This window comes from Bidens hawaiensis, unplaced genomic scaffold (genome assembly GCF_021521415.1).
Source record: "Bidens hawaiensis isolate Kalapana, Puna unplaced genomic scaffold, B.hawaiensis_p1.1 tig00000904_1, whole genome shotgun sequence".
Lineage (NCBI taxonomy): Eukaryota > Viridiplantae > Streptophyta > Magnoliopsida > Asterales > Asteraceae > Bidens > Bidens hawaiensis.
Window position 1 is genome coordinate 2,626,080 of NW_027491052.1, and position 16,477 is coordinate 2,642,556.

The following is a 16,477-nucleotide window of genomic DNA, read 5'->3' on the forward strand; positions in this document are numbered from 1 at the left end:
GGTAAGAGATTTTTGTTGCCAAAGGCATTTAGTGGGGGAAATTATTATTGCTAGTAGCATTAGTGCTCAGTGGGGGAGTATTAGTCGTGACAATGTTCGTATTTATTGGGAGAGTAAAAATTTGTAACTCTATTAGTGTTGGGTGGCAAAATAGTATTCGCGGCCATATTAGTGTTTGGCCTTTGATTTGTATTCATTACCATGTTAATATCAGCAGCGAATCGCACTGCTATTGTCAAAGTTACTATCTGCAGTTGCCGAACAATCATCTCGGCACAACTGCCTTAGATCACATGTTTGTTTTTTTGTTGGGGGGGCATCCTATAATGATAAACGACTATACTTCAATTAATAGTAATTTCCCATATACTCATCGCAGGGAATTACATTAGCTAATACTTAAATATTTCAAATAGCACATATGTATTACACACATTGAATCCTGCATCCATATACCAAGGATAGTACATATATTTAGCCTAATAAGGCCATTATTCGCATGTATATATCGAAAGTTGCCACCCAATGACAAGTAATTTTACCCCGGTAAGGGTCAATGTCATGGAGTATCGGAACTATACACAACAGTGTCATACTATCCTTGTCTATCTGAGCACACATTATAATAATCATGAATAGTTCACAACTCGCACAACAATTATTCAGATATAATCCCACAATTGGGTATTTGTTTTATCCTGCCTCTCCCATAAATGCATTTGTCCATTATGAGTTTAGACTGTATGCTATAGTCGGTAGACATTTGTATACTCCCTTGACCTTTTGGATGTTATTAAATATAATTAGAAAATATTCTTTCACCAGGTCATTCAGTACCCGTAAGCATGCTGGGTCTACTAAAAGTGGTGATTTATTAGTTGGGAGTAAGTATTTTTGTAACAGCCCAGTTGCCGCCGCACCATAATATTGTCCACTTTGACCGAGACGTACCACCATCGCCTCACGGATTTGCTTTTGGTTGCCCAGGTGCAGACTTCCTAGAAGGTCACCCATCTTGATACTACATCCACCTGAGAACGCGTAACTGTGGAGTTCTCCTATCATCCACTACCATTAAGCGCCTAAAACGCATTATGATGGGGAAGGTATCCACCTTCTTATAAAGAATGCTTAGTTCTCCTCCCCAACCGATGTGGGATGTCACAATCCACCGCTCTTAGGGGTCCAGCGTCCTCGCGGGACCTGGCACAAACTGTCCGGCCCTGGCTCTGATACCATCTGTAACAGCCCAGTTATCGCCGCACCATAATATTGTACGCTTTAGCCGGGACGTACCACCATCGCCTCACGGATTTGCTTTTGGTTGCCCAGGTAAGACTTCCCAGGAGGTCACCCATCCTGATACTACTTCCACCTGAGCACGCTTAACTGTGGAGTTCTCCTCTCATACACTACCATTAAGCGCCCAAAACGCGTTATGATGGGAAAGGTACCCACCTTCTTATAAAGAATGCTTAGTTCTCCTCACCAACCGATGTGGGATGTCACAATTTTTTCAATAAGCCAAGACACGTCATTGGTCCGCGGGCGTGAGGTTTCTCTTCTATGATAAACCCGGAGTGGCAACAATATGGGAGTGGTTGGAGATACTCGTATACATATGATTTGATGAGTTTGGCAGGGTTGGTTGTACTGATGATATGAAAGATATTTGAACCATAGCTGGTAAATGGTATATACAGGTGATTACGGTCTGTAATATAATCGAGGATTTCTTGAACCATAGCTCGTCGCTAAGTATTTCCTTTAAGAATAGTGTTTGTTTTTTAATGACGGAAATGGAAGGACAACTAGAAAACAGTTCAATTTACTGTTAGAAAACTGGCATATGAGATAAAGATTAGACCCGAATTGAGAAGTGTTGTGTTCCCTTGAGATGAATGTATGTAGATCACACCTCTCACGGTTCCTTTCTGGGTCTAAAGCTAAGTCTGTAGTTCTATCATACAATAAGATTTAGTTTGGACTCAATAAAGCTTTATCAAAATTCTCGTTTATAGGTAAGACCAGTTTCTTCATCCGATGTAAGGCTACCAGATCTCGATATCTTCCGGTGCAATGGTTAAATTGTTAGAATGATATTTTTTGATAATATGAATCACAGTAAATGGTATTATTACTTAAGGCAAAATAAAATATTTTATTTGTTATAACCAAATATAACATTAATTATGATAAAATATAATATTAGTTTTAATAAAATACAATTTTAATTATAATAAGAGTTAACATTGATTATAATCGAATATAATATTCGTTACAATAAGGTTTTCTATTATCAGCAGTACATTACGTACACGTATTCGTACACCGTGTTCCAGATAAGAACGTATGCATGTTAAATATATGTCATTAACATTACCTTTTATACATATATGTTGCCATTTTTACCTACCAGTATACTCTACGACTTCTCCCCAAATTCCCTCGTACAAGCAAGTCTGTTATTATGTTCCGAACCATAATAACTCACTTACCCTTCGAGTTCATCCTGGCATCCATCAGTATACAATATTATATCATCCTGTCATCATGTTATACTAAATCTGAGTTCCCCAAACAATTTCATAATTTTTCAAGCATTTTAAGTATTTTTCCTAAATAAACGTCCCAATTCGGTAATAAATTCGCCAAATATTCTCGGATGGTCGAATAATTACCAAATTTGGACAGGGACTCATTCATATGGTCCCTAATGTCCCTGCAAAATTTTACAAGCTAACAATATGCACATCACAATAGAATCCTAAACAGCCTGTAATCGAGTAATTCGGTATTACTTTTGCGGTTTTTGATCGTTTTCACTCTCTTAATCAAGTTTCCAGGTTCTTGTGCTTCTAAGTAAGATAGGTACAGGTCCTATATCACAAACCAAGAATGCATCATCAACATAACAGCCTTGAAACTTAGGGTTTCAGTTAGGGCTTTAAACCGTAAAAGCACCGTTTAAACCCTCTAATCCGTGTTTATGGCCATAAAAGAGTATGATTCTGATTCCTAAACATGTATATGATCAAAACATGTTTTTGGACCTTTTTAGGATTTTTTCATGGTTAGGAATGATTTTTGGTAATCAAACTATTTTATATGAAATTAAACATGTTTAAGCAAAGTTTAAATGATCAAAATAAGTATAATTACCTAGGTTTTGCTATTGGTGTGAAAGAGCAGCAAATTCTTGTTCTTAGGGTTCTGGAACTTAGATAAAATATCTTTAGCTTTCTTGATAATAAAGTAAACAAAATAATAAGTTATTAGGGAGTCGCGGCCGAATTGGGATGCCCCCTGGCCCCATTTTGGCTCATTTATCTTGATTTACGTGCTCTAACGTGAAATGTCGAGTCCAAATTTATTTCGGGTTTAGTTTTTGACACGAAAAATCTATCGGGTACGACAAACAGTGCGGTGTTTTTTTGGCCAATTTATTGTAAATTTATAAAAACATATTATTCGTTTGTAAAAATCGAAAATATTTTCACGGATCGCTTAAAACATTCCAAATAAATGTTTTGTAAGTATTTTTTGGCTTAACGGATGATACAATGCTTGTTTTGTAACTATCCTTCGCGTTTTAGTTCATAGCGGGTAGTTAACGAGTATGTTTTTTCGTTTAACTGGTTTTGCTATCGTACTCAGGCCATAATATCAATATGTTGGCTTATACTAAACGTATGTCACTTATAGAGCCCCCCCCCCCCCCCGAGATATCTGGGTCATACCAGAACCGTTTGGTTAATCGTTTGTTCGATACGCAATAAGCACTTAATCGCTTATTCGTCATGTAAATACGGAGGTGTATCCGGTTTTGTCATGGATGTCACAATAAGCTTCTAGGACAGAGTCGGCACTTGTGTTTCCGCCAACATCACATGGAACAGTTGCAATTACTCTACCACAACCACATGTTATTGTGACTGGAAACTCACACCTTAGATCTGGACACGGGTGACAAGGAGATACAGTCTCTACGCAGTGCACTACATGTCTGACCACGTGAACTTTAGAACACAAGTGCGGGTCCAAACCGTGATAGCATTGTTTGAGTTTGAAAGCAAGCAGCATTTGTCACTGCAACGGTGTCTATCGCATGCAAGCATGTGTGTATATCCCTGGTGGTTTCAACAGACCAAGGGGGTGGACCCACCCACACCTATATTTTTTAGTAACCATCACTTGACATGGTGAGCAGGATCCTGGATGGCATGTTTCTTTGCAGCCATTTAGACCACACTGGAGGGTTTTTCCATGTCTGTGAGCAGGTCGAAACAACTATGCCGCTCCTCTTGTAAAAATGTTTTACCATAATTGAATAGCATGATATTTCTTTGCAAACGTGGTTTTCACAAGCAAGAGGCTTTTCACAAGGCAAACTTCATGAACAGATCCCATCTTCCTCTACGTTTACCACCCCTTTCACCACAAACAACTACTTGAGTCTTTTTTGGTAAGAGCCCACATGGAATGTTTTGTCAGTGAAATGTAAGAAGAGATTTCAAATCAATGTCATGACTTGTTTCCCAAATGGACATATTGTTGGTGGAGCAAAAGCTTTACAAGGCGAGCATTGAAGCATACACCGACGCACTCAATCGTGCCCTTGAAAAGTTTATCTTGAACTGAACCACCTTTCGAAACCCTAGAGGCCTCTTTTCGATTCTAATTAACAACCCCCCCCCCCACCCCATGGGTTCCTATATTATGCAAATGCAAGCATGCACTTGCTTCAGCATCTGTTTCTTGACGAAACTATTAACACTACAGAATAATAAAAGGATATTCAATCCTTTGAATTATATTGATCTAAAATCAAGCCTCGAATCAAGTCTCTATTGTTGGGAATTGTTTTGCTAAATTTATTGTATTAATCATTATTGGAGGATTCTTCTCCATAGTTTAAGCATGTACTTTTGTTTTATACTGTAAGACCCTGAATCTCGGGAATCCTACAATTGGTAATCACGTCCACAAATTCACAAAAATTAAAAACCAAACAATTCATTTTATTTAAAACCAGTTCAGAGTAAATAACAGCGGAAAAAGTGTATTTAAAAATCCCAAACACGGGTACAGGTGTCCAAAATCAAATGTAAATAAAATATTTGTTTTGTTTGAAATCCTTGACCAGAAATGCTTTCAATTTCCCGAGTAGCATCCAGCACGTCCAAGCGGTAGCATCCACTTCTTAACCTGAAAGTCAATCTAACATACACACAAAGTCAGCTTGAGCTGAGTGAGTTCAAGTTTTCATAAACGACATTCATTAAAAATTTAACTTTCATGAGTATGGAATGTAGGGGAAAATCATGGGTCCATAAAATCATAAATAGCTTTCCTTAACCAAATCATAAGTAAATAAAACATTAAACAACTTTTCACGCAGCACGGGCCTCCTCACCCCGAGTCTTCCCCGAGTAATATATTTGACCCAGGCGCGATTTAACAAAACCGTTAAAATCATGCAACACGATCCTCCTCACCCCGGGTCATCCTCAAGTAATATATTTGACTCGGTCATAGTTTAATAAAACAAAATCACGCAACACGAGCCTCCTCACCCCGGGTCATCCCCAAGTAATATATTTGACTCGGTCGCGGTTTAACATACCAAACACGTGATACGGGCCTCCTCACCCCGGGTCTTCCCCAAGTAATATATTTGACCCGACCACGGCTTATAGAACGGCGGGCCTCCTCACCCCGGGTCTTCCCCAAGTAATATATTTGACCCAGCCGCGTCATAAACATGCAACACGGGCCTCCTCACCCCGGGTCCTCCCCGAGTAATATATTTGACCCGGTCATAGTTTACCATCACATACACATTCCCATACACATTCACATACACACATAAAAACATCTAATTCAAACATCCAACCAACAATATCACCACATACAATCCATAAATAATGGATAATCTAGGCATTCAATACTAAGCCTAATAGCAACCTCGAGGCTTAAAGCCCAAGTAAAATGTATAACCTTAAGGGATATATGACCTTAAACGAGTCTAAAATATCCTAAGGCATAAAATATAATTTACACATGTCTTCATAAAGGCACAACCACAAACAAGATCATACAATACCAAACCAATAGTTTAAACGAATTAAAATCGGTTAAAATCATAATAAGGTGTGTATGCTAGCCCAAAACGTAAAAAGATTAAAAAGGGCATCATGAACTCACCTGAATCAATCGAACACCTGCAACGAGCTAGGAAACCCCTAAGTGCACAATCACAAGCAAGGGCCTGTAAATTATACACAACGCGTTACTAAACTAGACCGCAAGAACACATTTGCCTAATGGGCCGCTCAAGCCCAACATTTTGGCCCAAGGCCCAACACTTGGCCCAAGGCCCAACAACTTGGGCCGAGGCCCAACCCAAACCCAATTACTTTACCTCAGCCCCTAAAACCTTTCAACTAACCAAATCCACCGGTTAAGCCTAAAACGAACTTATCGATTAATAACGAGTAAAATGTGTAGATTTTATCATGCGAAGATGCATTTAATTACATAGGATAACCTTTGAAATAAATTATTAAATTTTTACCAGACTTTAATAAATGTCTTAGGTTTATAAAAATATTTTTATTATATTTTTCTATTAGACACAAAAATTATAAAAATTCCTCCAACATAGGAAGGTACGTGCAGCTATTTCACTGCACAACAAAATGGTTTTATTTTTATAAAATTCATTACCGAACCAAATTAAACGATTCCAATTAGGTTTGGTTCCTAACTCAAAATACTAACTTCAAGAGGTGGAACCAACCAATTTAGACCTGTCGAAAAAAGGTTATGACGTCGGGAAGACAGACCAGAATCCGTCATCCTGCTTCAGCTTTGACACTCGATTTTATAAATTCATAAAAACCATTCAAATATTGTCCAAAAATTACGTATTATCCCTTTCTGGAAACTAGACTCAAAGTAGAACATCATTGAATCAAGAATCGATCAAAAACAATGGATTATCATCGCGTTACAGACCCTACAATAAACGTATACGAATCTGTCAGCAAACTGTTATCATCAAAACTCAACCTTAACGACCAATAAGCGCGATAATATGATCAATTAAGGTGTAAAAGACATGAAGAATCATAAAACCAACCTTGAATTGAAGTTTGGACGGCCGGACGATGGCTGATTGCACGCAAAACGAGGAGGGAAGGGGGAGGGGAGGGCGTCGATCGGAAGTTTGGGTTAGGTTAGGGTTTAATTTTTTTTTATATAAAATATAATAACAATAAAACATTTTGGCCCCTCCACTTTATTAAGAGTTGAACTTGCACGAAAAGTTAAGCAAGATACGTTTACGGGGTGGAAAGGAGCTCTCGGAAGAATGCCGGGTCAAGCCCGGAAGGTGTACACAACACTACAAGGTTAAACCTTTTATCGGAAATTTACGGACGTTACATATACTAGGTTATTGACCCGTGTATTACACGAGCAGAAATATAAAAAACGGTCCAAGTAAACATATATAATTTCAAACGACAACATTTTTTTAATATGTATTTCGAGACAACAATATAATTTATAATTGTAAGTCATATTCAAACGAAAACATAATATTAAAAGACATCACTACTAGAAAACTAAGCAATTCCGACAGCCTTTCCGGTCGCAAAACGGTCGCAATTTCCTTGTTGCGACCGTTTTGCCACCAAAAATGCGGTTGGAAAAACGCAGGTCGCAATTGCTCTGTTGCGACCATTTTGCAACCGCTGTTACATTTTGCGACCACCACTGTAGCTGTAGTAAATCTTGTAACCACGTTGCGGTAGCAAATCTTGCAACCACGGTGCGGTGGCAAATCTTGCAACCACCGTTTCAATGGAAAATCTTGCAACCACCGTTTCGATGGCAAATCTTGCTACCACGGTGCGGTGGCAAATCTTGCAACCACCGTGCGGTGGCAAATCTTGCAACTACCGTTTCGGTGGCAAATCTTACTATCATTTTCATTTCCTATTTTCGTTTATCTAGCCATTTTATCAAAAAATAACCCTATTACTTTCTAGAATTCCCAATGTTCTTCGGATTCCAAATATTCAAAAAATAAAAAGCTCCAAAAAACCGACATTAAAGTGTCTAAATATCCAAACATAACTGCACATGCTCAAAATATTCAAAATAAATTGTTTTCAAAATACTGAAATTGCTAATCAAACCATAGATTTTAACATAGCTTCAATGTTAGTCATCCTATTAGAAATTGCGTCTTTCTCCGCCTTATCTTTCTCCTTTTCAGCCATCAACTCTGCAATTATACCGTTTAATCTTTCTTTATCTTCTTTTTCCTTCACGAGCTCCTTGATAACCAAATGCAACTTTTCAATCTACAAAACAATTAATAATGGGTCAGAAATAAATAGGTTAAACCGGTGATGGATCTTTGACTTATAACCAAACTATAAACGAGCTGTAATAATTTTTAAGCATTAGAATTGATAAAACAAACAAATAAAAACTATTACTATTAACTGGAATTGAAATTTATAACATACATCATGAATTATGAGCTCTGTTACACACAACTGATCTGTAACACTACTGTCAACCACACCCTGCAACACAAAAATCAATCAACACCAACTTCACTAAACAAATTTAGATAATAAATATACAAAAACTTGCATTTAACTCTGAACCTTAAGTATTTTGGGAAGTGTTGATAACTCAACTGGAGGTAGCTCCGTTAATTCATTGTTAGTCCCATTATAAGTCTCATCTACAGAAACAAATAAATCAACCCGCATGTCATCATGAAAGTTAATATCAACGATACATAAAAACAAGTCATAAATACTTACTGCGAATGGTACTAACATGCAGATTGCGCTGCACATTGCAAATATTGTCCCTGTGCAAAATTAAATGTCAATTAATACAATAAACATAGGGAAACGTACTCAAAAGGAAAAAAAATACACAAAAGTTCTATTTATTGAGTACCATATATATGAACAGCCTGTAGTCTCTTGAAAGCTAAGAGCTAGTTCACTTGAATACTCAGAATCCCTCCAAGAAATTATTGTATCTGAAAACGAAACGTAATAGTAAGTTAATTAAAAAAAAGTAACAAACAATAAACGATATAAAAAGCATTTAGGAAATCGAAAGATGCCTTCTTGCTTCCGATATATATCATCTGAGCATATACGGTGCACAAGCAATGTTTCATTGTCTTCTTCATCAATGACAAACAAGCTCAAATCTTCAGACCTCTGTTGTATAAATAAAAAAACAAACCATTAAGAGATAGACCCAAAAACAAATATCTTTTCACAAAAGTGAAAACAAAAGTATAAAAACAGACCTCCATATAGTCAATGGTGAAGTGACCAGTCCCTTGATCATCCCATTTTCCATCATCATTTAGTCGATATACTTTGACACGCTATCATTTATAATATTCAAAGTTAGTATGACATGCACATGGATAACATGTTATACTATTAATCCATATAAAACAGGAAAATAACTAGAGAATCAACAATAATAGCAAAAGTGCAAAAAAACATACATCTTTTCCTAAAATACTATCCGATTCAGTCCAATGATTACGTTTTCTTAAGAGGCATTTACATATTTCCCATTCCTAAACTTTGAAATTACATATTTCCCCAAACAATGCTTAAAGAGCATTGTACATTTGGCATTAAAAACTTGTATTTTGGGGAAATATGTAATTTCAAAGGTTTAGGAAGGAGAAATATGTAAAAATCCCTTTTCTTAAAATACCTTGAGGTGAAACTTTCTTCACCATCTATAGAGACACTTTAAATAATTGATATACCTCCATCATCAAACTGAAGTTTTTAGTTTATTAAATTTAAAGGGGAAACAAATCAAGTACTATAATATTATATAAACAACAGTTTTGTTTATTAAGCAAAAAGGCACAAACATCCCAACGAAACATAGACTAGTATGTGAATTAAGCAATAAGGCACAAACATCTCAACGAAACATAGACTAGTAATTCAAAACGACTGCCAATGTGCTCCAAAAACAATACTTAAAAATCTCAAAGACCAAGTCTGACATTGAGCTCATAAAATGCATGCCCTAAAAAGTTTATTCTTACAATGAATAAGGCAACCTAATTTGGCTACTATCCAATGCAGATATTAACTTAACCACCAATTTCATGTCTAGATAACTAAATTAACATCACAAGTCACCTCAATTCAACCTTATATCTCTACAACATACCCTAACCACTTATCATAAAAGATCAACGAATAACATGAAATTAACTCCAAACAAAACAATAGCATCAACAGATTAATGAAAGCATTAACCTCACAAACCTGTAACTATAAAATGCAAATGTTAGCTTAAGCACCAATTTCATGTCAAGATAACTAAATTAATATCACGAATCACAACAATTCAACCTCATATCTCTACAACACACTCTAAACACTTAACATCAAATATCAACACATTAACCTAACGAACCTATAACTATAAGAAACATCTTAAAGCGTTCAAACAATCTCAACCTATGCTCATAAGAAACATCTTTCCAACTATCCCACGCATCCAATCACATATTCTTTAAGTTCTTTCCAATAAACCGGGTAGACGTCTTCTGATTACTAAATCTACAAATTAGAAGTAATAAATGTGAACCACATTATTAACATTTTTATGAATATAAAGAAACAATATTAATGCATACAAAACTTGTAAAACCACATTAATATTAATATATGTACTTACTGGCCATCTTAGATCCAAATCCACTCACGGTTCATCGGTTCAGGTACTTGAACTTGGGAAGCGCAATGATGACTACAACAAAAACATAATTCAGATTCAACAATCACAGAATCACTAAATTTGTCTCTAAAACCCGAGAATGTGTATACAGTAGACGAACATCAATTCAAATCCAATTCAGATCGAACAATCATTTAATCACTATGTGATTACTGAAACGTACCTAAAATCAAAATTCATTTTAAATCTAGCAAAACCTAATTAACCGATGAATCTAGCAAAACCTAATTAACCGAGGAGTGATGAGAAAATGAGCCAAACGAATTAACCGATGGATAGTCGGAGCGATGCTTTACGGCAGCAGAGAGATCGTCGGAGCGATTTTTATGGCAGCTGAGAGATCGTCGGAGAGAACGATAGAAAACAGTATAATAAACTTTCAGCGGATCGATGTTCGGCGGGATCCAAATCTTTCTGCGGATATAATAACCTGATCAAAAAAGTATAATAAACTGACTAAAAATATGAAAACAAACAGTTCAGCGGAGATAATAATAGAATTTTACTTCATATTATTCACTAGTGGTGTAGTGGTTACATTACATTCCTATTCTCCTAAGTTCCCATCCTCATGCTCGAGTCCCGTTAGCGGCATCACATTTTCTATTTTTTTTACTTTCACTATATTCAAATCTTAGGACGTTTTGGGTTCGTTAGTGATCATATCATAGTTTTCTCAACTTTTTGAACCGAATTCCCGGTTTGGCTTAAGTTTTGCATGTATCGATAACCGAAAAAGAAAAGAAGAGACTTTTGTTATTGAACTTATAAACTTTTATTGTACTGTTTATATTAGTGGTCTAACTCGAGTTAATGAGACTTACAACATAGCTTCTGCAATTAATAATGTCCCATTTGATTGTGATGTTTCCGTTCGGGTCAAGTGCATCATAGGCTTCTGCAAGTAACGAAGACGAAAGCTTCATTAATGATCATCAAGATGGATACTTCAAATTTTAAAGTATTAACATGTAAGAAAATCGGGTCAAACGGGCCGTGTGTCAGCGCATTTAACAGGCGGCCCTACGTGGCTACATGTAAGCCAAACACAGTTATACTCGTGTAACCCGAATACAACCCATTTAACCATTTAAAAGGTTAAATTTTGTTATGCAAGACAGCTCGGTAACGCACTCCTTGTAACATTACAGTTATTAAAATAACTTCAGTCAGAAAATTCAACTATTATTAAAATTGTTATGTAAATTAATAATAAGTTTTTACAAACAAATTATTCATTACAGTTTGATTTTTTTAAAGAAAGTAGAATATCCTGGGCCCGTTTAACTATAAATCAAAAATCAAACTCTAAATTAGCATAAATTAATTTGACAGTAAGTTAGTATCACCATTTAGTAAATCACTAATAAAAAGACAGTTGCAAAAACTCCGATACAAATACAGCAGCGTATGGAGACAGCGATATGGCGTATGGATGCCACATAAAAAAACAAACTGATATGGCGTATGGATTTTCCAGCCTTTGTGAAATAAGTTGGTAAGTATATAAGTCACATGCTCTGTTTTATTTTTAAAATAAAAGGTTAAAAAAGCGCCGACCGCTTAATAACCGGTTGCAAAAACTCCGACCGCTTACCGGTTGCAAAAAAAAAACCCGACCGAGCCACTGTTGCAAAAACTTCGGCAAAAATTTTTTTTTGTAAAAACTCTAACCAAAAATTAACGGTTGCAAAAACCCCGACCGCTTAGCCAACGGTGGCAAAAAAACTTTGACCGCCTAGCCAACGGTTGCAAAAACTCCTACCGGTTAGCTACCGAAAATTAATGGTTGCAAAAACTCCGACCGCTTAGCCACCGTGTTAAGTAATTCGCATTTTCGGTAGCAAATTTGCTAATCGGTCGCTAAATTTGCTACCGTTTTTTTCGGTATCAAATTTTGGTAGCAATTGCTTAATTTTCTAGTAGTGCATGGACTTACAAAAAATGACATTACATTTTATAATGTTTACAAACAAAATTTTAAACTTTAAAAGATAAACTTCAAAAGCTACGAATTTTTACTTATAAACAATATTTTTTGTTTTGTTTGCAACTTTCTCTTGCTTATCTAAAATAAGTATTTATTTTTTGTTCGTCTCTACTCTTCACTCTTGATAAATCTACATAAAGTTGACCATGTGTAAAACGGGTCTTTTAAGTATGCCAACTCTTACTATAGGCTGGCTTAGACTTTTGTTGATGGTCATTGTAAAACCAAACTACAACAGGAAACTGTCTTCTCTAAAACTTAAATTGAAGTTTTTTTTTATCTGAAGGTGTCAATTGCATATATATATATATGCTTATATATTTGAACAATCTGTAAATTTTGTATTTGTGTCAAATTATTTTAAATAAATGTTATGTTTGTCCTTAACTCACATATAAAAATGTATTTTAATAATCACAAAATTAATAATTCATTTTAGTGAACATAACACTCTCTCAAAAATTCTATATAAAAGGGCTCCTTATTTTGTTTCATTCACTTAAACATTTTCAAATTTTTATAAAATAGATCGTTTTACTTTGAATAATTAATTTGTTATGAAAATTAATCCTATATATTTATTTAATTTTGCATGATACAACAATATTCATAAATTAGATCGTTTTACCTCGAATAATTAATTTGCTGTATAAACTAATCCTATATATTTTATTTAATTTAGTGTGTCACAACAATATGTGTTAAAAATTCATTTTATGGAATTATAAATATTTTAAACTAATTTCTATTTAAACTATCATAAATATATTATACCAAATAGATATGGCTATTTTATATATTCAATGTTAGTGTAATTTGGTAGAGATGATGGTTATAGTGGCCCAAACTTTTTTACTAAAAGAAATAGACATTAGATTTTGATCAATTTAAGAAAATATAAACAGAATATGATACACAATAAAATTATCATAGATTATTAATAGAACTACGTTTTATATTACAATGCTACTTAAAATTACATATTACATGAAAAAATTAATCAACACGTTATAAGTAGTAGCATGCACAAAATTGTCACCTCTACGACAAAGAATGACCAACTTGCAGTCATGTTGCCAAATATTATCGCTGAAGATTTGTGTATATCCACAAAATCCTGTCACATTTAACCAATCAAAAAAGAAAGATGAAACTATAATATTATTATAATAACGTACTGATTCAAAAAATCCCCAAATACAAATAGCTCTCTAAAAAGACTAACTTAAAAGAAATTATCAATAGTTCAATTGTAATATGTCTTTTCTTGTAATTAAATCTCAATACTTTTGTGAAACGATCACCTAATCCAAATCATTGGATACAGCAACATAACCAAGCCCATTACTAACTATCTTTGCCAAAATTTGTAATTTCTAATATGAGCCTTACCTGATAAGAAAGCACGAATATAAACAGCATGTGTTACGACATCTATACCCATGGTCTATATTATGTAATTGATACACACCAAAACCGACCCATCATATCCTACTCATTAAATAAAGTTAGCTATTTTGACGTATTCTAATTTAATAGTTTTTTAAACAATTCGTTTCGACCCGAACTCATTATGATTATTATCACCCATTTTGACCCGAATCTAATTTGGCATGTTACTCCATCCAACCCGACCCGCTTGTTTAAAATAACATAAAAATTAAGAATGCATCAATAATAAATTTGGCATTTAAGTTTATACTACAATTTAAATCAACTGGTTTTGACTCAAACTCGCTATCTTGGGAATTTCCGTCCATGGAAATTCTTAATTTCCCATTTACTATATATTATTTTCCTTCTGATCTTCAAATTTTAAATTTGATTTTGCAACATAGGTGCGTGTGTTAATGTATGATAATTTACTAACAAAAGGAGCAAGAATAGAACAATTTATGGAAGCATAAGTGACTAACCAGTGGAGAATAGCAATTTATCATCTTTTACATCTAAAACTTAAATTGCGAATCAAAATTAGCAAATGATAAGAAAAGTAGTTTGATTTTAATTTAAAATTTATTTGCAAATGCAGTTAATTCAATATGTGCAGATACCAAACAAAAATGTAATTAACAGAAAAGGTCAAACTTTAGGCAAAATTAATACAAAAGAAAGGAAAGATTATGATTACCTCCAGATAAGAAACAATAACTTCTGCTTATATTAGTTCAACCAGTGATTTCAATTTGTTGATAGCATTGTAGACACGAAACATGTTAAATTGAGGAAAAGATACACATATAAGATAATTTGAAAATGGTGTGATTCACAAACAGTGAGTTGGAGAGAAATGAATGAAAATTAGTAACAAAATTATGAAAATCATACATATAAGGAATGATTATTATGATTTCAATTTTGAATTGTTTTATTAGTAACAAATTCTATGTTATATTTGGAATATAGTAAAATCAACCAATAAGAATAAGCCAAAATGAATTTCTTTAATAGTATATATAGATATAGATATGTAGATATTGTAATTATCTCATTTTTAGAATTTTAAACCTTTGCATCCATATTTCTAAATGGTATTAAAGCTTTCGATTTAAACCTTTAATCAGTGGTGGAGCCAGGAATTTCTTCTTATGATTCGGGATTTTTCGGGGCTCGATTTTTTTCCGGCGTCAAGTTTTCGAGCCTAAATGGGTCGGGTCGGATCGGTCATTTGGTCAAACTAATAAAATACAATATCTATTTTTTGAGGAGTGGCATTTGAAGACGAAAACTATGAATATCCCCTAAATGCACAAATTCAAAGCATACTAGTAAGCAGCATTCAACACATAATTCTATTCAAACATAATTGTAAACGATAAACATAAATATAATTGTAATTATAAATGACTATTTAAAAAATAACCTTGTTTTTTCTTACTCATACTTGATTAATTTGACTATTTAAAAATCAAAATCGAAGAAAGAGTCGTTGTGAGGTACGGGTCGAATGATCGATTGAAACCTTAAACACTTGAAGCAATCAAAGCGAGAGTCAATTAACCGTTGTTAACCCGCTTAAAAAACCTTTTTAATTAAACTGTAGACAAAGAAATACAGTTATACAAATAAATATGGCCACATATAATAATATAATATGAATATCTATTATGTTACAAGAATATGCTAGAATGATATATAATATAATAATAATAATAATATGAATATCATGTATAAGGCATAAACAATTCTATTCTAGATGAAACGGTAGACCTAAGACCACAAACGTAAAGAAAATACACACCTAACACACACCTGAAGGGATTAAGAGAACGAGGAGCGGGGGAGGTGAACCGCAAAACTGGGCAACCGGAACGGTAAGTAGCGGGCGATTTCTGAATTCCGATTGACGAAGGTAGAAGAAGGAGCGGGAGCAAGCCAGCCAGGAGGTCAGTCGACCAGAGATGATATTGTACCCGAATCTTCAATGTTTTGGCTTCTTCTTCTTTTTTTTTTAATCTCTATTTAGGTATTATGTTTAAGATTGTTAATTGATTTGGGCTTATTAACCTTCATTAATAACTTTGGGCTTTTTTTTACAGGTTCGAATATTTTTTAAAATGATACTAGGTTCGTTCGCTAAAAAAGTATGGGTTTGCTCGTAAATACGTATCTATAGATTACATATAAAACCGAAAATTTACCGGGTTCGGCCGAACCCGG

General features: G+C 34.5%; 1 long non-coding RNA gene across 1 annotated transcript; it reads right to left on the minus strand.

Annotated features, from left to right (window-relative positions):
* Positions 1-8,475: 8,475 nt before the first annotated feature.
* LOC143545407 (uncharacterized) lies at positions 8,476-9,438 on the minus strand. Its single transcript, XR_013137422.1, has 3 exons — positions 9,356-9,438; positions 8,992-9,263; positions 8,476-8,899 (listed from the first exon to the last, which is right to left on the minus strand). It is a non-coding gene; the product is annotated as an uncharacterized LOC143545407 (long non-coding RNA).
* Between the last annotated feature and the right edge of the window lie 7,039 nt (positions 9,439-16,477).